Genomic DNA, 24,496 nt, shown 5'->3' with positions numbered 1-24,496 from the left:
ATCATCTCATTAAAACAGATTTGGGTTGTTCCTAACTGTCAAATTTCAGCTTCCCCTGTATGCTGTTGCTTGGTTTCAGAACACCTTTTCCTTAGGTAACTGTTGTCTTCTTTTCAGGAAAGTTCTTCTGATACGGCATGAGGGGGATGATGTTATTCTGAAACTGAAGATTGATACCAGAGCACAGATTTATAGTTGAGGGAGGGGTTGGTGAGGGGCCGGGGGATAGCTTATTTTTCACCCTTTTCCTGACCTGAATGGTTGTACAAATTTCTTTTCTCGGGAAATCTGTTAGCCAGCCTTTATATTCAGTTGTATGGTTCCTATGCCTATCGTGTCCTCAAGCTCATGGTCATCTAGGGTATGAATATTTTGCCGCCTTTTACTTCTCATTTGCTGTACATCTGAACTCATTTATGATCTTCTTTCTTTGCCCTGCACATCTTTTTCCAGTGATTGGGTTTTTCCACAAGCTCTACAATTTGATCCATATGCAGGACATTTCCTTCTGTCTGTGAACTCATATGATTGTCCACAGCTCTTGCATATTTTTATCTCTGGTGTGCATTTTTAGTTGCTGTTTCAGAGCATCAATCCTGCTGCCTTTCTCTTGACTTAATTGATGTCTAGTTATTTGGGTAGTCAGCATCTTCATCTGTCTCCTTGTGGCTTCATGTACCCTGGTAGTGTTTACAACCTGTGATATTATAAGCATATTTTTTACAATGAAATCTTTTTGTAGTTCAGGATGTAAAAAGCCCCAAATGAGCTGATCTATTAGCCTTTCACCTGTTTCCTTGATTTTACGTTTCCTGGCTGCATTTTTCAATCTTGCTTATAATAAAAAAAAATTGTCAACAGGCTCACCTGATTCCTGGCTTAGGGTTTGAAATCCATAACAGTAGATCTGATGATTTGACTTTGGCTAGCGACGTGTGCTGAATTTTTCAAAAATTTTGCCTGGGTTTTTACTGTCATCCTCACTCATCTCCAAACTATTAAGAAGCTTAACCCTTTCCTGCCACAAAAAGATGTAGCTAACCCTTTCCTCTTCACCAGTGCCTTTTTAGAAAGCTACTGAATGTCAGTCTGCACTTTTGTTTTAAACTCCTGAAAAGCCTCTATGACATAATCAGCCTCGCACTTATGGACTGGAGCTGTGCATTCATTTCTGTGGTGGTGGTCATTTTGATTTTGTACGATTCACTGTTTTTCTCTTGCTCACACTTGGTTGATTTTTTTCAATCTAATTCAGCATTAAATTCATTATAAGCATTTGGGTTTTACTGCTGCCACCATTTCATGTCTTCTGGTGTGCTCTTATGTTTGTACGCTCTATCCCTTCTTGTCACATTCTGATGATCGTTGCCCGTGTTGCTCCTGCACCTTGTCCTTTCTTTTAAACTTTCAAAATTTCCCCTCACATCAACTCACCCCCTACTATTTTGATTAAAGCCTTCTCTGCAACCTTAGTTATTTGATTTGCCAATACACTAGTCCCGTTGAATTTTGTCCCAATGGACTAGCTCTCTCTTTCCCCAGTCCTAGTGGAATCAAAATCCATTTCCCCCAAAACAATCTTTGAGCCGCACATTCAACTCTCTGATCTTATTTACCCCATGCCAATTTGCTTGTGGCTCATGTAGTTATCATGGTTATTACCTTTTGTCTTGGCTGCTCATACTCCTATAAGTGGAACTAAGAAAGAAATTTTGCTATGTTGTTTGCACCCATGTGGTCCATGCTAACTGGATCCTTCCCCTCCCACTGAAAGTTCCTCTCCAGCCCTGTAGAGATGTCCTTAACCATGGCACTGCACAGGCAACACAGCCTTTGAAGCTCGTGTTCTTGCCTGTAACTTAGTTTAGATTGCCTCTCCCTATGCCTTTTGCCAAAATGCATCACTTTACACTTCTCTTTACAGATATTCCCCATTTTGGAGCATGTTCTATTAGCTTGTTTTCATTTTGGCATGGTTTGTCAATTTGGGAACTTATTTGAATAGCGTGTGCTCAGTGCTGAATCTATTCTTTAAACACTTCCCACTGTTTTGCTTGCTAGCCCAACCCAATTTCTGCTTGGCGGCACTCCTGAGCCTTTGCTCACAGGGCGAGGGCCAATTTAGTGAGGCATGCGGGATGGCACCAGGAGGGCCAGCTAGCACGAAGTGGCAGGCGGTAGATAAATACAAGCAGTCGTGCGACGAGTAAGAATAAAGGGGATATTTTGGCTAGTTAGGTTCAAGGCAGCCAATAGCTTTCTAATACAATGAGGTAGGACCTCTAATTTTTATGGTTTATTATGGTAAATTGTTTCTCGTTTAGTATGCCAATCAAATTAGGAGTGCTAAACGAGGGATAGCTGTTAAATTCCATCTGTCACTTGTCTGCCCATTCTGCTATGTCCTATTACTAAAATTCGAACGATACAGAGAAGATTAGCATGGCCCCTGCGCAAGGATGACATGCAAATTCGTGAAGCGTTCCATAAAAAAAAATAAAATAAAATTCTCAGGCACACTTTCAAGTTTGGTAGTGTTGGCAAATTTTAATTTTGATCAGTATTCCACTATCCAAGTCATAATTGCTATGGTTCGACACACTAATTAACTTTTACATTCCAGCAGGCATCTTAATTCAGCAAAGTTAACTGAACGATCTTCAAAGTGTTTTTTTTAAGTAGTTCATGCTGGTGCTGGTGTGTTACAGTTCACTAACTCCAAGTTGCTGTGGTAACATGCACTCTTACCTGCATGTTTTGAAGCTATGGATAGTGACGGTAGAGGCTCCAATGTCCTTTCCATCACATGGCTGATCAGGAATATCTCCTGCTCTTACCACCTGCTATTGGTGTGTGTTGGAAGGATTTGCAGATTGATACTCAACCTGCTTGGCTGCGTTATGAATGCACCTTTTTCACCATCAAGTCCTGGGATGGGGCTTGAACCAGGAGCTTCTGGCCCAAGAGGCAGTGATTCTACCCACTGCACCACAAGAACTTCTCTAATGGTCCATAGGCCTTGCTATCTGTGAAAACTGCTAGCAACATTCAGCAGTGTTTATTTTGAAAAGTCTTTTGGTCTTGCAAAAATTCCTGGCATACAACATCTGGCGAATTCAAGTTACAGCAAACTGTACCATGTGAGATCTATATTCTTCAAAGTGTGAGTGTTGGATATTTGGGATGCAGATGTAAGGAGGTTCGTGGAGAGAGAGGGATAAGTGGGGCTGCAAGGTGTGTTCTGAGGATTGCTGTGCAGGAGAATGTTTTGGAATTCAGAGTGTGGGAGTTTGCAGTTTTTCAACTGTTACACCACTCTCCTTTCCTGATCTTAAGTTCTTAAATTGCTTGTTGCAGACACTCTTTCTCAATTCCTCAGTGACTTCAATCAAGCCTGCTTGGTTTGAGAGACTGGTGCCTTCCTCCCATCCTTAGCAAACATTACCTGGGAACTTCTAGGGTTTGGAGGGGGTGTAGGGGGTTCCCTAGCGTATCTTTGGGGTACCCCCCAGTTACACTGCCCTGGAGCTCAGAAGTTATGGCCCATTACGTCACTTCACTTCCTCAGATCCTGCAGCAGAGCCTCCAGATAAGAGTCCATGATCCAGGAGGTAGCTTTCCCAGGTCTCCTTTGCATTCCCGTGTTTAAGCCACACAATTCCTGAAGCTTCAGCAATGTCTAACTTTAGTCCCATAGCTCTCTTTGTGAAGCCTCTTGGGAAGTTTTATTGTTGGCTTCTAGGGATTGATTTCTTAATTCTGGTCAATTTTACAGGAAAGCCGTAAATTGCTAACTTTATAGCTTAGTTTTGCCATTTTGGTATTTCAAAATTAACTTTGTATATCTGCAACTGTTTCAAATTCCTTTTTAAATAATTTAAGTTCTTATTATGTGCAATGGTCCTAAAGGGGAAATCTCTTTGTTCTGACTTGCATGTTTTTTTTTCTTTTCATTCAGACAAGAGAATTAATTCATTATCTTGAAAGTGTGCTAATTTATCTAGAGCTGTGCAGAAAAAGTGGAGGCATGACTTTTTTAAATTCAGGGAGTGCAATGAGAAAGACAAGAATGATTGTGATGTGAAAAAAACGTCTGCATTTCTTTGTGTAATATTCTGGATGAGCCCTCACTGAAGTGCCTGTCAGACATGCAGTTTGGTGATCTGTCTGAGTTAATTTTTTTTCTCTCTCATTAGAATATTTCTGTTGATCTTTCTCATGGGTACTCTGGGTTCTTGAAGAACAGTTGTGAATATTTATTTGCTAACTTGCTGTTTTTTTTAAGACCATTGCTTGAGCAATGAAAATAATTTGTTTACAGATTATTTGGAAGAATTAGAGATCAGTAAGTTGCTTATAAAGTATGGGCTCAATATCAGTGGTTGACTTTGTTCTTGATGTTGAGCTGGAGGAAGTTGTCTTGTTCAAGCCTTGATTCCGGGCAGTCCGACAGCACTGATGCAGCCCTGTGGTTGAGAGAAGCAGTAGAGTGGGTATCTTCAGCTTCCATGTGATTATGTTGACTCGACCAGGGGATAATATTGCAAAGGAGCATCATGTGAAAGAGGAGAGGTCTGAAGATAGATGGAGAATTGCCTTTGAAGGGTTGGGAAGAGAAGCAGTTGTTGAGGATGCACTGGATGTGTTTGCAGCAGTAGGAATTGAATCATGCAAGGGAACCCACATCGAGCTGGTTTGTGGAGAGAGATGTCAGCGGGAGATGGTGTGGTCAATGGTGTTTATATTATGTGAAGGGCAAAGAACTTTGAAAAAATTTAGAAATTAAAAGATACCTAACATTGTTTTAAAAAATTACCTAGTGATCAAAAATCAAGTTTTACATGGTATTTATAGTTTGATACGCCCAAAACAAAAGATGCTTGCTGATCTACATTGACTCCTGGTCTCACAATGCTTTGTATTTCAAAATGCTCACTGCTTGAATTAAAATCACTTCCTGGCCTTGTCCCTCTCTGTAACATACTTCAGACCTATAACCTTCTGCGCATGCTCTGTTCCTCCCATTCTGCCACTTGCTCATTCCCTGTTTCCTTTGCTTCACCATTGGTGACTCTGCGTTCAGCTGCTGAGGATTAAGCTCTGCAATTCCCATTAAAACCTTTACTTCATAAAAACCACATATCCAAAATTGCCAATGGCAGGAAGGTAAGAGGCATTGCAGTGTAGATGGAAGCTTAAAATTACAAAGACATTGATAGATAAGTGAATGGCCAAGCTATGCATGGGAAATAGATTTCGGTACAGGCAAATGTGAGGCCATCCACTTTGGATCTAAAAAGAACAGAACAGGGTACTTTCTAAATGGTGAAAAGCTAGAAACTGTGGAGATCCAACGAGCCTTGGGGGTCCAGATACATAGATCATTAAAATGTCATGGACAAATGCAGAAGATAATCAGAAAGCCCAATGGAATGCTGGCCTTTGTATCTAGAGGAATAGAATACAAGTGGGTAGAAGTCCAGCTTTAGCTGTATAAAACCCAGGTTAGACTTCATGTCTTGAGTACTTAAGAAGCATATATTGGCCTTGGAGGGGTGCAGCGTAGATTACACAAACTAGGTGAAAAGGAGAATGCTATGGATACTGGAAATCTGAAATAAGCAGGAAATGCTGGAAATACTCAGCTTGTTGTGGCAGCATCTGTGGAAAGAGAAAAGAACAGTTAACATTTCAGGTCAATGACCCCATGATCTCATTGAATGCAAGGGGCTAATGGCCTACTCTTGTTTCTGTGCCACTTTAGGAAAGATTGTTCATCTCTGCTAAAAGCCCTGAAGTCTATGGTTGGCAATGTTTTAATCCCCAAATAATCACATTACTTCATATTCCTTTATATATTTTTGTGTTTTCCACTTGACTCCCAGGGCTCTAAAAGCAACCAGGTGCTGATACTGTCGGGGCATAAAAGGTCTGTACAAGGAATGATTTTGCTTGAATTCTGGGAAATCAATAGAAAAAAAAGTATGTGGTTTCTCTCGCCCACCTATAGAGTAAATAAATGCATGGCTGCTTTGATAAACATAAACGTGACGTGAATTACCATATAAAATATTCAATGGCAAGTGCTTTACAGTGTTTCCATATTCTTAAAAAAAATTACAATGCAGCTCTTTGTTCTGTTGACCTTTTGTGAATGTTACCAACTTCATTCAGGCCAACTTAATGTTATGGTGTTAAATGTTGAGTTAATCATAGCAAAGTGTAACATGCAACATAGGAATGAGAGTAAGCCATTCATTCCCTCAAGTACGTTGAGTGAGATCATGGCTGATCTGCATCTCAACATCATCCACCTACCTTGGCTTCATATCGCTTGCAGAGCAAAAAATGTATGGATCTCAAAATTATTTAATTGAACTAGCATCTATTGCCTTTTGTGGAAGATAGTTCTGTCTTTTTTCCCACCCTTGTATGAAGAAGAGTTTCCCAACTTCTCTCCTGAATGAAAAACAAAAATACCTGGAAAAACTCAGCAGGTCTGAGAGTATCTACGGAGAGGAACACAGTTAACGTTGGCTTGGCTCTGATTTCCGTGGCCCTTGACCTAGACTCCTCCACCAGCAGATCAAGTTTCTTGCTATATACCTGATCAATTGCTTTTAAAATCTTAAAACCTTGTTCAGATCACCCCCTGGCCTATATTTTGGGGAAAATAAACCTAGTGTATGTAATCCCTCTTCATAATCTAACCCTTAGGGCCCTGGTAATGTTCTGGTGAATCTATGTCGCACTCCTTCCAACGTCAGTGTATGCTTTTAAAGTTGCGGTGTCCAGAACTGTACTCAGTGCTCCATATTTGGTCTAACCAGTACTTTGTATAGTAGCAAAGTTTCCTCTGTATTCCAGCCTTCTCGTTATATAGACTAATGTTCTATTAGCCTTTATGATTTTTGTACCTTACTACTTCATTTTAGTGATGAATGTGCATGGACCTTTAAATCTCTTGACTTCCACTGTTCCTAACTTTCACCATTTAAATAATACTCAAATCTGTCCATTTATTGGTTAAAATTGGATGACCTCGCACTTGCCTGCTTCAAAATTAATCTGCCACAGTTTTGCCCGCTCACACAATCTATCTTTTTGGAAATTCTCGTCGGCATGACTTACCAGGTGGCTTCTGTATATTACATTGCTCAGTGTAATTATCTCAGCCAAAATTGTTTCTTTTTATCTCAATATTTTGGTCACAGTACACAGGCACTTTTTTACAGTCTTAAAAAAAAATCTAAATACAAGTACTTTCTAAAGTGTATGAACTTCCTGTTTAATAAATATTCACAGTTAACATAACACATTGGTGCAGAATAGAATGCCATTTTGACATTTGGGGTTAAAGCATGTTAAGGGTTAGTGTAAAGAATTTCATGTCGCACCTTGCCTGTGGTGTAACTGATCTGCTGAAATGACACTTGTATTGTTGACCATAACCCCTAGCCCCACCCTTCTTTCTCCCTCCTCCTCCCTCCCCCACCAAAAAAGTATATATTAAATTTTGTTTTGACTATTCATTGTTCTGTTGTGGCATTGCTCATGACAGGAAGAATATGATCTCCCTCGTGGCTGACTCTGCTGTCTCCATATTGCTGTTTTTCTCATTTCCTTGTCTCTTCAGCTGATCTCTTCCCCTTTTTTGTTACCTTTTCATGTTTTTCTGTTTCACTATTGGGTGAAGTGAGTTGCAGAGAAATGCGCAGCTAAGAGTTGCTTTTGGGGGAGTTTGCAGGGAAAACCTGGCCCCCTTCCCTTTGCAAACTATTTACCTTGCCTTTTCCTGCTTCATCCTACAACTAGTTCACTCCCATTGCTATCCCACCTATTTTTTCTTTTTGAGCTATCTGCTACCCTCTCTACATCCATGCTGTAACTTGCTTCATCTGTAAACTTCTGCTTTCTCCCCTACTTCCACTTATGGCCTAACCCCCCACAAAGACTGAGAGACTAAAGGCCCCACACTTCCTCTGCTATCTTTCCTCCTTCATTCCATATTGGTTTCCATCAGAAGCTTTATTTACTCTTAAAATCCACCCTGCTTGTGTTTTTTTTAAAAAGAAAAAAAATCAATAAGAATAAGACAAGACCATGTCTTAGCCTCTGCTTAATACACTTTCTGAGATTTGAAGAGCACAAACTAATAGCTACGGTTTATACAGACAGCAGCCAGGGAGGGGGGGAGGGGGGTCATTATATACAGACGGTGGCTAGGTTAGCAGTCAGTATAAGCAGATGGAATACAGTTTCAAAATTTTCCTACAGCACCCAAGTTGGGGATGCAGCTAATATAGGTGAGGACTGTGTGGGAGTGTAATTGGCAAATGCACATCACTATATCCATAAGTGTGATGTGGTACATTTTTGTAGGAAGATTAAGGAGGCTGTACACTCCTTGGGAAAAATAAGTGTCTAAATAGTGTAGAGAAGTAGAGGGATCTAGGAGTACAGATACACAAATTACTAAAAGTAGCAACAGAAGTTAATGAGGACATAAAAATATAAACGAGCATTGGGGTTCATTTCTGGAAGGATAGAATTGAAAAGCAATGCAGTAATGCTAAACTTGTATGGAACTTTGGTTAGTCTACACTTGGAATACTGTGAACAGTTCTGGCTTCCATAACTATGAAAAGAAAAAGAAAACTGGATGAGGTGCAAAATTTTTTTCACAAGAATGATAACAGAACTGAGAGGTATATGTATCAAGAATGATCGAACAGGCTGGATCTCTTTTCTTTAAAAACCTGATTGCTATCTTTCAAAATTATGAAAATGTTTGATCGGATTGATGTCGAGAGGAGGCTTCCACTTGTGGGTGAGACCAGAACAAGGGCTGTAAATATAAGAGAGCCACAAATAAAGGGAATTCAGCAGAAATTTCTAAGGAGATTACTGAGCAGCACCTTGGAGGTAGTCATCTTTAGATTATTTGGAATGCCACATACTAGTGAATATAAGAGCATATGGTAGAACAGGTGGGCATGTGACGGCGAAATGGCGCAGGAGGGAGGACTTCAAATTCTTGGGACTTTGGGACCTGCTCAAGATGGATGAGTTGCAAATTCAAATAGACTGGGACCAATGTCTTTGTGTGGAGGTTGAACAGTGCAGTGGGTGAAAGTTTAAACCAATATGGCAGATAATGAACACCAGGATGAAACATTGGAGAGACACTAGATGACCAAACAGTGAGAAGCAGATAGACAGCAAATTTTCAGATAAATTACAGAAACATACAAAAACTGCTGAATAGTGATAATGAATAGTGATAACAAGGGACTTCAGTTGTCATAATATAGACTAGAATAGTACCAGAGTAAAGGGAAAAGAAGGGAAGGAATTGGTACAATGTCTGGGAGATGAAGAGGAATATATTTCGATGGGGAATTATTTGGGGAACAGCAATTATAATACCAGATTTAGATACTTGGAAAATAACAAGGAACAATCGAGCATAAAAATACTTCAGTGGAGGAGGGCTAATTTAAGGAATTTATAAAAGGAATTTGACACAGGTGGATTGAAATCTAAAATTGTTAGGCAAAACAATAACTGAAGAGTGGGTAGCCTTCAAAGCAAAGATGGTTCCGATACAAAAGGGCATCCAAAGCTGGAACTTCTGGAGGACTGAAGATCTGGAGATTGAAGTTAAACAGAAAATGGAGGCTTGCGACAAATGTAAGGTTCATAATACAGTGGAAAATCAATCTGAATATGGAAAGTACAGAGGAGAATCAAAAAATGAGATGAGCAAAGTAAAGGAGTGTAGGAATATATCTGAAGGTTAAGAAAAGGGAAGCCAAAATCTTTTATAAACATGTACAAATAGTTTTAAAAAAAGGTAGTTAAAGGAAGGTTGGACTGGTGTGCATCAGCAGTGATGTCAGCAAGCTGGTAAGGAGCAAATCACACTGAAGTATTCACACACAATAGTTCACAAATGATTGCGATTGGATTAACAGAGAAGTGAAAATAAACATTTAAATGATTTTTTCAAGAAAGAGGATTTTTAAAATATATCACCATGGAGAAATTTGACATTCTACAATTACAGTATTAGCTTTTCAAGGTATACCAAGGGTATGCCACTTTAAAAACACAGTTACACCTCATTCAACAAGGTGAGTCAGTGAATGGCTGTCACTTATTTTGTTTAGCTGAAACAGGAGCAATGTACACGCATCCATTTGCTGACTCATTCTTCAGGGTAATGCCATGACCAATCAGGGTCTAGCTGACTGTTTTAAATTTCAAACAATACTTGGCAGTTAATTGTCATTCACCATCACTTGTGCATTCTCCATGGAAATGCCTCTACCAATCAACACTCTTTTCATACACAGTATAAATTGTTTCCCCTAATATAGGTATTCTTGTGAAGTGGCCTGATGAGTACAAGACAAAAAGCTTTGACATGTCTTTTTTTTTCAGCAATACTCAGATTTGCATGCCTTCCTTGCATAGGGCCCATGCTAATCTATATCATTTCTAGGGTCTATTATAAAGGATGTGATAACGAGACACTTAGAAAATAATGGTAGGATTGGGCAGAGTCAGCATGAATTTATGAAAGGAAAATCATCTTTGTCAAACCTGTTGGGAATTTTTTGATGTGGGGACCAAATGTAATATTTCCATGTTTGCTGATGACACAAACTAGGTGGGAATGTGAGTTGTGAGGAGGATGCAAAGAAGCTGCAAGAGGATTTAGATAGGCCAAATTGGGTGGGCAAGAACATTGCAGATGGAATGTAATGTGGATAAGTGTGAAGTTATCCAGCTGGTAGGAGGAACAGAGGTGCAGAGTATTTCTTAAATGGCAAAAGTGTTGATGTCCAAAGGGGCCTTACCAATCAAGAACCTGTCTATCTCGGTCTTAAATACACTCAATGACCTAGCCTCCACAGCCTTCTGTGGCAATGAATTCCATAGATTCACCGCTCTCTGGCTAAAGAAGTTTCTCCTCATTTCTGTTCTAAAAGGTCTTTCCTTTACTCTGAAGCTGTGCCCTCGGGTCCTAGTCTCCTACTAATGGAAACATCTTCCCCACCTCCACTCTATCCAGGCCTTTCAGTATTCTGTAAGTTTCAATCAGATCCCCCCTCATCCTCCTAAACTCCATCGAGTATAGACCCAGAATCCTCAAACGTTCCTCATATGTTAAGCCTTTCATTCCTGGGATCGTTCTCATGAACCTGCTCTGGACCCTCTCCAGGGCAAGCACATCCTTCCTGAGATACGGGGCCCAAAATTGCTCACAATATTCTAAATGTGGTCTGACCAGAGCCTTATAAAGCCTCAGCAGCACATCTCTGCTTTTATATTCTAGTCTTCTCGAAATAAATGCCAACATTGCATTTGCCTTCCTAACTACCGACTCAACCTGCAAGTTAACCTTAAGAGAATCCTGGACTAGGACTCCCAAGTCCCTTTGCACTCCAGATTTCTGAATTCTCTCCCCATTTAGAAAATAGTCTATGCCTCTATTCTTCCTACCAAAGTGCATGACCTCACACTTCCCCACGTTGTATTCCATCTGCCACTTCTTTGCCCACTGGTTGAAAAACTTATCAGCCATGATTGAATGGCGGAGCAGACTCAATGGGCCGAATGGCCTAATTTCTGCTCCTATGTCTTATGGTCTTATGGCCTGGGTGTCCTTGTTCATAAGTCACAGAAAGCTAACATGCAGGTGCAGCACCAATTACGAAGGCAAATGGTATGTTGGCCTTTTGCTACAAGAGGATTTGAGTCAGGAGTAAAGATGTTTTGCTGCAATTGTCTAGGGACTTGGTGAGACTGCACCTGGAGTATTTCGTAAAGTTTTGGCCGCCTTACTGAAGGAAGGATATACTTGCCATGGAGGGAGCGCAGCAAAGGCTTACCAGAATGACTGCTGTTGTGGCGTGTGTGTCCATAGATCTCTGAAGGCAGAGGGGCATGTTAGTGGGGTGGTGAAAAAGGCATATGGGACACTTGCCTTTATCAATCGAGGTATAGATTACAAAAGTAGGGAGGTCATGTTGGAGTTGTATAGAACCTTAGTGAGGCCACAGCTGGAGTAGTGTGTGCAGTTCTGGTTGCCACATTATAGGAAGGATGAGATTGCACTGGAGAGGGTGCAGAGGAGATTCACCAGGATGTTGCCTGGGATGAAACATTTAAGTTATGAAGAAAGGTTGGATTTGGGTTGTTTTCATTGGAGTAAAGAAGACTGAGGGGCGACCTGATCGAGGTGTACAAGATTATGAGGGGCATGGACAGGGTGGATAGGGAGCAGTTGTTCCCCTTAGTTGAAGGGTCAGTCACGAGGGGACACAAGTTCAAGGTGAGGGGCAGGAGGTTTAGGGGGGATGTGAGGAAAACCTTTTTTACCCAGAGGGTGGTGATGGTCTGGAATGCACTGCCTGGGAGGGTGTTGGAGGCGGGTTGCCTCACATCCTTTAAAAAGTACCTGGATGAGCACTTGGCCCATAGCCTTGAATTTTATGACGTACCAAGTGCTGGTAAATAGGATTAGGTTGGTAGGTCAGGTGTTTCTCATGTGTCGATGTAGACTTGATGGGCTGAAGGGCCTCTTCTGCACTCTGTGATTCTGTGGCAGGTTTGTCCTATGAAGAGAGCTTGAGGAGACTGGGCCTATATTCTCTGGGGTTCAGAAGGATGAGAGGTGATCTCATTGAAACTTACAAAAATCTTAATAGGGCTCAAAAGTGTAGTTGCAGGAAGAATGTTTCCCCTGACTGGGTTGGGGGCTGGTGTCCAGAACCAGCGTAGCCTCAGGCTAAGAGGCTGGCTATTTAGGATTGAGATGAGGAGGAATTTCTTCACTCGGAGGATGGTAAACCTTTGGAATTCTTTACCCCAGAGATCTGTGGAGGCTCTGTCATTGAGTATGTTTAAGACAGAGATTGAAAGATTTCTAGATTTGTAAAGACATTGAGGGATATGGGGACAATGTGGGAGGTAGAAGATCAGCCATGATCTAATGGAGTGCTGGGGTAGGCTTAAGGAGTTGAATGGCCTACTCCTATTTTCCTATGTTTCAATTTCAGTGTATCTGCTGCTAAAGCACAATTGCAATCTAGGGGTGCCTCAACAGTGCAACTTCTGGAGGAGCATAGAATCAGTGTCAATAACGTCTGGATTTCCACTTTATTTTGTGCCTGTGTGCCACTCGAAGTTCTATTCAGATTTAAGTCATGATGGTGAACATCACAGTTTTGCTGTCATTACCACAGCAAAATGTGGGCCAACATTGATTTTTGAATCAACATTGTGACATCCAGGCTGGTAAATTCTGTGACATTGTGTCTATACTGTATTCCAAACTCCAAAGGTGGAAGCTAAACATATTTCATTTTTATTGGAATATGATACTGGGGACAGTTAAATGTGTTGTGCTTTTGATTAAGTATACCTGAAGCTGGGACGTCTAAACTATAGCCCCATGAAGTCCCAGTGATTTATTCTGTACTTGAAATTCTACCCTGTTCACCTCTTTAGATTTTGTGAGTTTAGTGACTTAGAATGGTCTCCTTTCTCTGCTGTCGAGCTCATTTTAAGGCCGTTAATGAGAAACTAAGGCAATGTTGCACCATAGACTGCACTCGAGCACTGCTGTCCCACAGTCTGAACTAAACTTGTGCCAGTGCAAAAATGCCTTGGGATTTGCTGGAAGGTGTCCATATTGAGTGAGATTAAGATGAAAATTTTTTCTGATGTTTCTTGCTCTTTGCATGGATAAATAGCTGGCTAATGCACTCTTTCTAAGCAGGCAAATGACGAATGGCCATTTGGGTGAGGTAATGGAAGGCTGGCTGTACACATGGGGCCGTACCCCAGCCTGAGTTTGAGAGCAGAAACTGGAATAAGGTAACTGCAACATGCTTCTTCAACGATGTCTGTTTTGTTTTTAATATACAATAGTTAAAGCTGGAATTTTTTTGACCCCTGAGTTAAGTTAAATTTTGGGGAAAGTACTGAAACCTTTGTGTTTGGGTGATGAATGATCCAAAATGAGGTTTAACATCAAATGACAAGTATGTCACATATAAAATTGGAGGCATTGTCATCCTGTGGCTTGACCTAGAGTGATGCATGTGGCTGTCTTGCTGTTAGATGTTTAAATCAATATACAGAAGTGGCAAAGATCTTACCCTAAAATGTTATTCATGTATAAGAAAGAAAGGCTTGAGTTTACATAGCACCTTTCTGAGCACAATGTCCCAGTGCTTTATGGTTAATAAAGTATTTTTCAAGTGTAATCATTGTAATATAAAAACTGCAGCAGCACAATTTGTGCATAGCAAGCTCCCATGAACGCCAATGCGATAATGACCAGATAATCTGTTTCTGTGATGTTGATTTGAGGGATAAATGTTGGCAGGATACCGGGAATAACTCCTGCTCTTTGAAACAGTGCCATAGGATCTTTAAACGTCTGCCCAAGCAGGCAGATGGGGCCTCAGTTTAATGTCTCATCAGAAAGATGAAGTGCTGAACCGTCAGAGAAACCTTCAGTACTGCAGTGGAGTGTCACAACTGGAGCTTTAGGGAGGAGAATTATAGAGATGTAGGATGTGTGCTGTTTGTGATATTCCTCTTTTCAAAGGAAGAGGAATTTTAAAAAAGACTCTAAATGACCTAGCCATTATCAAATTGGTGTTCTTTGGACATTTCTGTTTTGAATTGAGAAGTATTGATTCCTTTTGTATAACTTTGACCCATTAGCTCAGATATCTACTAAAGTTGTTTTTGTGCAAAGTATTATTTGGTAATCCATCTAATTCTATCAAGTAACTTATTCCCTTCAAATCCTTATTTTTATAGATATGGCTCTTTCTTATTGCATGCCATGGAAGCTTTGTAATTATTGTCAAGTTGATGGAAGTAGGAATTAAAATTGAACTACAGAAAGGACCAGCACCTCCTTGTATAGAGGAGCATGAAGCTCTTTATAAGCACTAGACATGTAAAAACTGGTTAGTATAGAGAATGGAATATGTGGTCATCAAAGCTCCTGATATTGAGTGATTTTGGAAAAACATTTACCCAAACACTATTGGAATATGTTGCTTAAAATTAAAAGTGGAGTTGATTTTAAAATCCCCAATTGTTCTCACACCAATTATGACACATGATCTAGGCTTGCCCTTGTGCATGTGAGGCAAATTTTGAGAGAGACATGATGAGACATTAAACAACCACACTACAAAACTTCATTTTATTTGCCACTCTGTATCTGTGTTTCCCAGCATACAGCTGAGGGCATTGGTTTGGACTAATTGAATCCAAACAGCTTCAGCTGCTGCTGATGTGCTAATATCTCTTGCTCCAGCAAGCAGATTGTCTTTGACAGATAAGGCTAGCCCTCCACCCCTTCTAACTGTGGTGGTGTTGTTGTGTTGGAGAAGATAAGGAGAATTTTTTTTTAATTATACTAGATCTGCTTCATTTGGAAAATGGTTGTAGATTTAGCTGACACAATTTGTTGAAGTTTGATGTAGTTTGGTGATGCTGGAAAAATCATTCTCTGAGCTTGGATGAATTTTGCCAATACAAACTGACTTGGACAGATGAAAGTAAATCATTGACAACTTCTGAGCATTTAATCAGTTTCTTGAAGTGTTATTGAATTTCTGTTTAAGTCTGGCACTTCTGAAAGACGACTGAAATGGGTAACATGTAGATCTTGGATCAATACCTTAGGGACTCAATACTCTGTATGAATTTGCCCTCTTTGTCTTGAATTCATTAACTACTTTCTTTTAATTTGGCTTCCTAGCCTTCCTACCCATAATTCATTTTACTCAAGTCTATCTTCATACATCATAAATTGATGCTGGAAAATGTTTCTTGCTGGAGTAACTATGTAATACAAGGAATATTTCTCCTACGTTTTTGATTTATGATTGTTTTGAGAGATGTTTCAGCTATCTTTTGTAGTCTGGTGACATTGATTCCAATGTTGATGATTATTTAAAGCATTTGAGAGGGAAAAAAAAAACTCTTCCTTGATGACAAATTTCAGTTGGTAGGTGCTGTAGAATTTCCCTAGCTGGCATAGTGAGGTAATGGATTGCTGTGACATCTGAAAGGCAGGATGTAAACTGAGCGCTAAATCAGTTGCGTGAGGTGGATTGCATTACCAGTACAGGTACAGTAGTTGGGTGCGGATTTCCACAAAGTGCATATTCTGATTTTCCTACAAAGTCTTCAATTTTGCATATATTGATTTTAAGCAAGAGTAGTATAGCAAAAAGCAAACCAGTATAGATCAGAATAGGTTTATGGTACTGAAAATGAACATAGATTTGTGATGATTTTACGAAGAACAGAGTACTCTGTATTCCAAGTATAGGCAAAAGTTTGTTTACAATCTACGTATAGCACCATTAATCGGAAGCAGTGTTTCCATTGTATAAGTGAAGCAATTATTATTGTTTGTCAAAGAGATCATGGGCAGGCTCCCCATCTGAAGGGGACAGGAAGAACTAAAGAAAATAGAAATTTTAGATAAGATGGTCACTCAGCAACTGAGGAAGGCAAGGTAGCAGGCCTAAGAGAGACTTTATTAAAGACTACTTACACTGAAGATATTCCTTATCATTAGAAATGTTTGTGGTGCCTAACAGAGCCCCCATCTTTCAAAGGGGTGATAGGGATGATTAGCAAATATAAGCCAGTGAGCTTAATAAGTGGATAAAGGATTGGAAGACATCATGAAAGAGGAGATAGCTGTAATTAAATCCCTAGCTAGGTATAGTATTGAACATAGGAACAGGTGTCTGTCAGTTAGCTCCTTGAGCAAATTTTGCCCTTCACTTTGAGGTTGACTGCTCTGTGTTCTAGCTCTATGTCCCTTTTTTATACATGTTAAGCTATTAATTTCAGATTTAAATTTGATTGAGCTAGCTCCTGCTGCCTTTTGTGGGAGAAAAGTGCATACTTTGACTATCCTTTTGTATGTAGAAGTGTTGACTAACTTAACCTTCAAATCAGAGCCAGGCTATTCAGGAGATATGTCCCCTTGTGTGAATAGTCAGTTTTATGGAGAGGTTGTTTCTGAGCAAATTTACTGAAATTCTCCCAAGTTGATAATTGACCTTGTTGACGAGGGAAATTCGGTGGCTCTGATGCATTTAAATTTTGAAGTGGCTTATGCAATTGTCCTGTGCCATATTCATCCACAAGAAAGTAAGTCTTGGACAAACTTTTGAAGCAGGTTGGAAATTGGCTCAACCAGCCGAAGCAAAGGATGGTTGTGAGTAGTGCTGTATTCACATTGGAAAGGGTTATGAGCAGGATGCAGCAGGGATCAATGCTCAGGCCATTGTTGTTGTTAGTTTCTGTAAATGATTTGGAGCTAGAGGCAAAGCCTCTTTGTTTAAAATCCAGAATCCCATATGTCTTTTTAATGGCCGTTTCTAATTCTACTCTCACCGTTAAAGATCAGTAGGCCTGAATGTATTCGGTTACTGCATCCTGTAATGAGCCTTACTGTCATTTTTTAATGTACTACTGTACATATTTTTTGGCTTCAACTACCATTCATGCCCATTCCACTAATCTAGAGCAATGATAAATAGTAAAACTACTTTAAAGCTTGGATAACTAGGCAGTGAGGGATAGGGCAATGGAGCCTGTAAGCGTGTGTGCACATGTCAAAACAGCAAAGCTAAGTCCTCAATTAATACCCTCCACCTGAGTAAAATTAACACTCAATTGATATTCAATTAACAAAGGGTGGGACCATGATGTTATGGAGGCAGATGGCATGGCTGGTCTACTAAAGAGTACTTTGCTAACACCGACATCTCCAGCAAAGACAAATGCAATGCAGCAGAAAAGAGGGAGGAAGTAGCATAGGATATGATAGAAATAAAGGAGCTACTTACAGGGTTGGCAGTCCTCAAAGCATAAGTATCACCTGGTCTGGATGGGATGCATTCTAGGCTTCTCTCATAACCAAAAAACGTTGCCAGAAGACAGGACAATTGTAAATGTTACACTGCTGTTCTTAAAAAAAAAAGTGTTGGAGTGGTCATCGTCATCGGCTGTCCTCGATTTGAAGATGTCTTCTCAGGGTCATGAGTTTGTCATGGGACCTCATGTGATTGAACAGACTGCTACTCAACCCACAGATCTTAGGGCACATGGGGCAGGATGTCCAAAGTATATATACCAAAGTATATTACTTCACAATTCTCTGGATTAAATTTCATCTGCCACATATCTGATTATTCTACCAGCCTGTCTGTATCCTCTTGAAGTCTAACACTATCCCCCTCACATTTCACAATACTTCCAAGTTCTGTATTCTACAAATTTTGAAATGGTATCTGATGCATTCAAATCTCAGTCATTAATATATATTTTAAAAACACTCTTAAGACTAACCCATTGGTATACAGTACAGTGGTTTAACTTCCTCCAGTAAGAAAAGCAACCGTTTACCACTATATTCTGTTTCTTGTCGCTTAGCCAACTTTGGATCCATGCCACCACTGTCCCTTTTTTATTCCTTGGGTCTCAATATTGCTGATCAACCTATTATTATGAAGCACTTTATCAAATGCCTTTTCGAGGTCCATGTACACCAAATCAATCATATTGCTCTCATTAACCCTCTTTGTTATCTCCTATTTAAAACTAAAGCTGGATATTGGCAGATTTCTAAAGATGGAAAGTGAGAAGGCGAAAGACAGAAGTGTTTAGTGAGCAACTCCCAGAGAGTTGGGCTGTGATGCTTGACGGCTTTGCAAAAAATTAGAGGGGTGTGCACAACTTAGAACTGATGGACTAAAGAAGTTGGGGCCGGATAGGGTGGAGGATGTTGCAGAGATGAGTTGAGGAACATGGAAGTATTTGAGGATAAGGATTTTAAATTTTGATGCATTGGGAGGCAAGTAGTTTGAGGAGTTGGGTAATGAGTGAGCAGGGCAGAATTATGGCTGTTGAATTTGAAGAAGTTTATGGAGGAACCCAGCTTGATAGATCCCAACTTTTTCTTTTATTTGTTTGTTTAGATATGTGGAGAGAGGCAACTGAACAGAGTCACCAGAGTCAGCTAATGAACTAGCCCAAAACATTTATTAAACAAGATGAGCTATATTACAATACTCCTTCACCCACAACTATACCTTTACAGATTTGTAAGGATAATACAAGTTACAAAAGCTATCTTATACTCTAATGTCCACAGTAAATATACAGTCCATGTAAACTAATAGGCGACCTGTGGTCAGACACATCACACTCTGAAACCAAGTGACAGATGCCATCTCAAACATGCTATAGATCTCTCATCAACTCCCCCCAGATGCTTATCACACCGTGAGCCAACCAGTCTCATGGAACTCTGTCTTTCCCATGAGGGTTTCCAATCCCCACTCTTCAAGAACTCGCCTTGGAATCTTCTCCCAAACCAAAGCTTTCTCTCATACGCCTTTTGCAAGGGTTCACCTCCTAGGGTTTCAAACTCTACTTCCGATGTTCCTCTCCCCTGGGTGATCACATGCTTTCAAGCTTCCTCTACGCCGCCTCTCTCACTGACTCAGGTGTCAACAGGACACCACTGCTTTATATGCCCATAGCAAAGAGCTACAGACCTTCAGTTGTCTCTTTAGACCTTCTGGCTTCTCATAAGCCTTAATCTCTTTAAGCTTGGAGCCTTTCTCTGCTGCTCACAGTTAACTCCACTTAACAGGACCTTTCCAGGTTCCTGTCCTTCCTTTGACTAGAAGGTTTCTTGGGACTTTCTCCGGTTCCACTCCTCCCCTGGATTTGGGGACTTTCTTCTTTAGTTTGGGACTGGCTATCTGTCCCCTTTGCTCCAGTCTCTTCCTGGCAGCTACTTTCAACCAACTTTAGCTTGGAATTGGCTACTAGAGCCTTCTAGGCTGCTTCTGCCTAGTAGCTGTCTTCAAAACTGAAATCAAAACTGCTGTTTCTAGTTTATACTGTGTGTGTCTGGGAGGGACCTGCTCTCCTGGACCCCGGTTGCTAGGCAATAGCCCAGTTTTTTCTACTCTTGTGTTTGCTTAGCTTCTCCTACAGTCGTAAACTCTCATTAGAAATGCAGACACCTTTTAAAGTGAAACTAAAATTCAACTTGACCTTTTCTTAACGCACACATACAGAAATACAAATCAAACTTAAACTTCAAAGCTAAAACTCATTCTTAACACCTACAAATACAAATTTAACTTTCTTAAACTATCTCTATTTCCTATCTGCCATTTCTTGCAGCCCTTGCCACAATTCCTGTTTCCAAAGATCTATTGAAAATGATTCATCCATTGTCACCTCTCCAGTTTCCTTTGATATTGTTTTCTAGTTATTATGCAAAAATTAATGGGATTATATTTCCTTGTTTCCTTTAAATATTTACCTCCAGCAGTGATTTGTCCTTATCCTTCTCAGTTACTCATACAGCTTAATTCTCAATTTCCTCTAGAGTAAAGTCTCGCCGTTCACGACTTCCTCTTTTGCAAATTCGCTTATCCGTGCAAAAGTCCTTGTACACCAGTTCACCCATTGCAGGTCCAAATGTTCACTTATCCGTGATTTTAAAAATGTAAAATAGAAGCTATCTTCGGAAAGTGCCGAAGAAAAGAAAAAACACACAAATAAAGTTTGTTTTTAAAAAAAGGGTGTCCATGACTTATTTTCAGCAGGAGAAAGTGTGCACAACGTGTGTTATCTGCCATTGTTTGCAAGTGGGTGTTCCTTGTTGCTGCGATTTAATTCCTGATTGTAGTCTGCCTTCACTCTAAGTACTGTAACTGTAACAAATTTTACACTTTTCTTGTTTTATTAAACAATTTCTCCAGTAGATTTCTCTTTAAATTTATTAAAAGCATAGTTTTTATTACCTTTGATCCTTTATACGTGTAAAATTTTAGGATGGCTGGAACCTATCTAATTGACTCTCATTGTAAAGTATGTTCATCGTTTGCAGTTTTGCCATTTGTGAGGTTTCGCGGGAATGTAACCCCTGCAGATGGCGGGACTTTACTGTATTTAAAAACTGATGGTAAATATTTTTTGAACATCTCTGCCAATCCATCACTCTAACATATGAGATTGTTATCTTTGTATCTAAATGGCTTCACTCCTTTAAATGTTGTTTTGCCTTTAAATGTTTACATAAAAGCCTTTACTGTTCCCCTTTCTATTGACTGTCTTCTTTCAAAACCTGTAGTTTTTCTAAACACTCGGTTTCTTTTTTAATACTTATTAGCCACACTTTCCTTCTGCATTATCCTGTCCAAATATGGGTTATTTGCTTGCTAAGATTATTAGTTCTGACCCTGAAGAAGTGCGCCCAACTTTCAATATCTCTAGGCTTAAATATAAATAATATAATTAAGTACAGTATATCTAAGCATGATTGTTAGTGGCACAGAGACCTTGCCGAAAGAGCTGATTTTCAGGTTCATTTAACTTAAAACTCAAGGGTTTATTAACTTCCAGCTATCATTTTTCTTATAACGGGGAAAGAACGTGAGCAGCCATTTTATCGTATGTTTTTCTACTGCGTTCATCTCACTTGCAGATTTGACAGCAAGTCCATATTCTTGCACTGCTTTCAATGTTTTGTTTCCATTCTCTTCCCATATCTTTTCATGGTTTGTTTCCAGCTTCATTATTGTCCCACTGACTGACTTGCCCACATCCCAGGCAATTTGCTTGAGCTAAAATGATGTGCCTGGCTTCAAGAGAAAAGTTAGTTTGAGTGCAGATACTGCCCACCTATCCCCACAGTTCAGACCAAGTGATAGGGGGCCCTTCTGAGATTTTTGATTTTCTGGAGTTTGTCTTCTTCTGAACTTTAGTACTGTCAGATTATGGCGGGTGTATTCAACAGAATACTATTATAAATTGATTGACTGAATGAGGATGCATAGTTGTCTGCTCTACTCAGTTTGTACTTTTTCATCTTTAGAGACAGAAGCACAAGCCCCACATTAAGACTTATTTTGCACCTATTTATATTAAGTAGATTTTAAGTCTACTTTGAGTTGAAGAAGATTTATATGGTGTGGAAGATGAGATATTATGGGATACAACCTGAAAAAGAAACTAAATTCTTCGATCTGTAATCTATTTTAAAAGAGGCACTGGTTATGTTATAGAATGTAAGAATATTGTGATTTCTGTGAATGAGTTAATCTTGACAACTTTGTTCATGATCTGAAATTATCTTTTATATTTTGTTTTGTGGAAGCAGTGTGTCACAGTACGTATGCATGTGTCTCTTACCACCTGTAATCAGTGTGTTTTGTATGGAAAGAAGTGTCTTTTTCCTACCCTTGGGGGGCGTATTCAACCTAAATTATCACCAGCAAGCGTTTGCGTTTAAAATAAAGATTCTTTATTCTCACACACTTACTCTGAATTAACACAATATCACATGCACACAGGATACAGATAAAGATAATGCACTTTTACAGATTACGGTTAAGTCTGTCTGATTTATGGTCTCCCATGTGGTAGGCCTGTGGTTTCTTGAATTAATTAGATGATTTTAAGGTTGAAGTGAGAGCTTTGTAAAGCCAAGGTTTTGTAGCAAGTTGAGAGGACCTTGTAGTCAAATATCTAGGAAGTTGTTTCTTAAGTGAATTTTGAAACTGAAACGGGTTAAGTCCTTTGGCTGCTTGATAGCTTGCTGATTTCAAAGTCTGGTTCTCAGACAGGCTGACAACTGACCTGATGGCTCTGTTGGGTCCTAGGGTAATACGGTGTAGTTCCTGAAACCAGCTTCGACAACATGACCGCTGGGTAAACACTTATGAGGCCCACCCAGTCTGGTTTGGATTGTGGAGGCCATTGTGATATAATAGGAAGTTGATAGTGGCCATTGAGTTTTGATCTTGTCTTTTGTCCAGTATGAAGCATGGAGACGGGCAGTCTGGAAACTTCATAGGAGTTCACTGAGGCTCCTTCGACAGCACCTTCCAAACTCATGACCACTACCATCTAGAAGGACAAGGGCATTAGATAGATGTGAAAACCAGCACCTGGAAGTTCCCCTCCAAGTGACTCACCATCCTGACTTGGAAATATATCATATATGTTCCTTCATTGTCGCTTGGTCAAAATCATGGAACTCCCTCCCTAACAGCACTGTGGGTGTACTCACACCATATGGACAGCATGCGGTTCAAGAAGGCAGCTCACCACCGCCTTCTCAAGGGCAACTAGGGATGGGCAATAAATGCTGGTCCAGCCAGTGGAAGCCCACATCCCATGAATGAATTTTTAAAAAGTCTTTAGATATTGACCCATTCTTGAACAATGAGATGTTTGAATTTCACAAATGGCTGTGAGGTACCCTCATCGATGCCCATATTTAATAGGTGTTCACCAGAGATTTGATACAGCCTGTAATCCAAATGCCAAAAGTCACATGATTTGCAACAGCTGTTTTAATAGTTTGTGTTCCATTTTTAAAAGTATTGACTAAGTAGTTCATGTCATGCCCAGTGCAGGCATGTCATAAGTGTTCAAACTTTGAAGTAAATGATTTTTTAGTGAAAAATGTAATTTTTTTTCTCTAATATAACTTGCATTTGCTAATACAAGAAAGCAGTAACAAAACTGTGTTCAAGCAGAAAAGTCCATGTGAATTGATAAGTCCACGAGGGTTTGTGCAGAAATAAACAGTACCAAACGAACTGCTCATCAGCATGACCTTACTTCCTTAGAATCTTTGTCTGCAATTAACTCAGACTTGACACTACCATAAATAATTAATTTTGTGCAGATAGTTATGACACTGGTTGAAGTTGCAAATGGTAAGTTGGCGAATATTGTCTCTCATATACTGTTTGTGTTGGATTTTCTCTCTGCTTTTCTATTTCATACTTCCCCTCTCCGCAGGACCACACATAACTTTGACCCTTCTTTCTGTTCCCCAACCTTATTTTTGCTTCTCGGCCTTCTCTTTTTTTTTTTACTAGATGTTCTAATGGAGAAAGGTTGATGCATTTAGGATGGAGTTAGATAAAAATGTGCCCATCAGTGGCCCCCTTTTTCATTCTTCCCCAATCACTCATGCTTCCACTCATTCCTTACTCCCGTCATGTCCTATAACCTTTCAGCTTTCCTCTCCTTTTTACCACTCATAACTGGAACATTTTTTTACCTCTTTATTGACTACTTGCTACTCCAAGGTCAGTTTGGGAGAATGCAGAAGCCCTTGGGAATATCAAACTAATTTCTCCCCCCTGCTCCCCCACAATCTGTTTCTCTTGGAGAGGGTATTTGTTTATAAAGCTCGTTTTTTTTTCAAATTTTAACAAAAAAAAAATCAGATTAGTGCAAGGAAAAGTCTCTGCTCCTTTCGGTCTGTACATGTCTCCATCTCTCAAAAAAGCATTGTGTAAATGTTAATTTGAAAAATGCTTTTCAAATTAGACTTCAAATTTTTATTTAAATTAGACTGAAAAACAACCTTGTAGAAGCTGAAGGA

At 39.8% G+C, this 24,496-nt stretch overlaps 1 protein-coding gene and 1 non-coding gene across 6 annotated transcripts in view; both read left to right on the top strand.

The window, feature by feature from the left end:
* cnot6l (CCR4-NOT transcription complex, subunit 6-like) overlaps positions 1-24,496 on the top strand; it is a 96,104-nt gene that overhangs the window by 11,736 nt on the left and 59,872 nt on the right. For 2 of the 5 annotated variants that reach the window (XM_078543522.1, XM_078543506.1), the window contains exon 2: positions 13,793-13,890. The exons of 2 other annotated variants lie outside the window; for them this stretch is intronic. The gene's annotated coding sequence lies outside the window, so the exon portion shown is untranslated. Of the gene's footprint in view, positions 1-13,789; positions 13,891-24,496 lie in introns of all 5 variants that reach the window. One more of the 5 variants, XM_078543514.1, reaches the window with a different exon arrangement.
* Positions 2,389-2,494, top strand: LOC144689092 (U6 spliceosomal RNA). Its single transcript, XR_013578561.1, has one exon. It is a non-coding gene; the product is annotated as a U6 spliceosomal RNA (small nuclear RNA).

The sequence above is a fragment of the Cetorhinus maximus genome, chromosome 1 (genome assembly GCF_964194155.1).
Source record: "Cetorhinus maximus chromosome 1, sCetMax3.hap1.1, whole genome shotgun sequence".
Lineage (NCBI taxonomy): Eukaryota > Metazoa > Chordata > Chondrichthyes > Lamniformes > Cetorhinidae > Cetorhinus > Cetorhinus maximus.
Note: the sequence above shows the minus strand (reverse complement) of the source record. Positions and strands in the feature narration are given on the sequence as shown.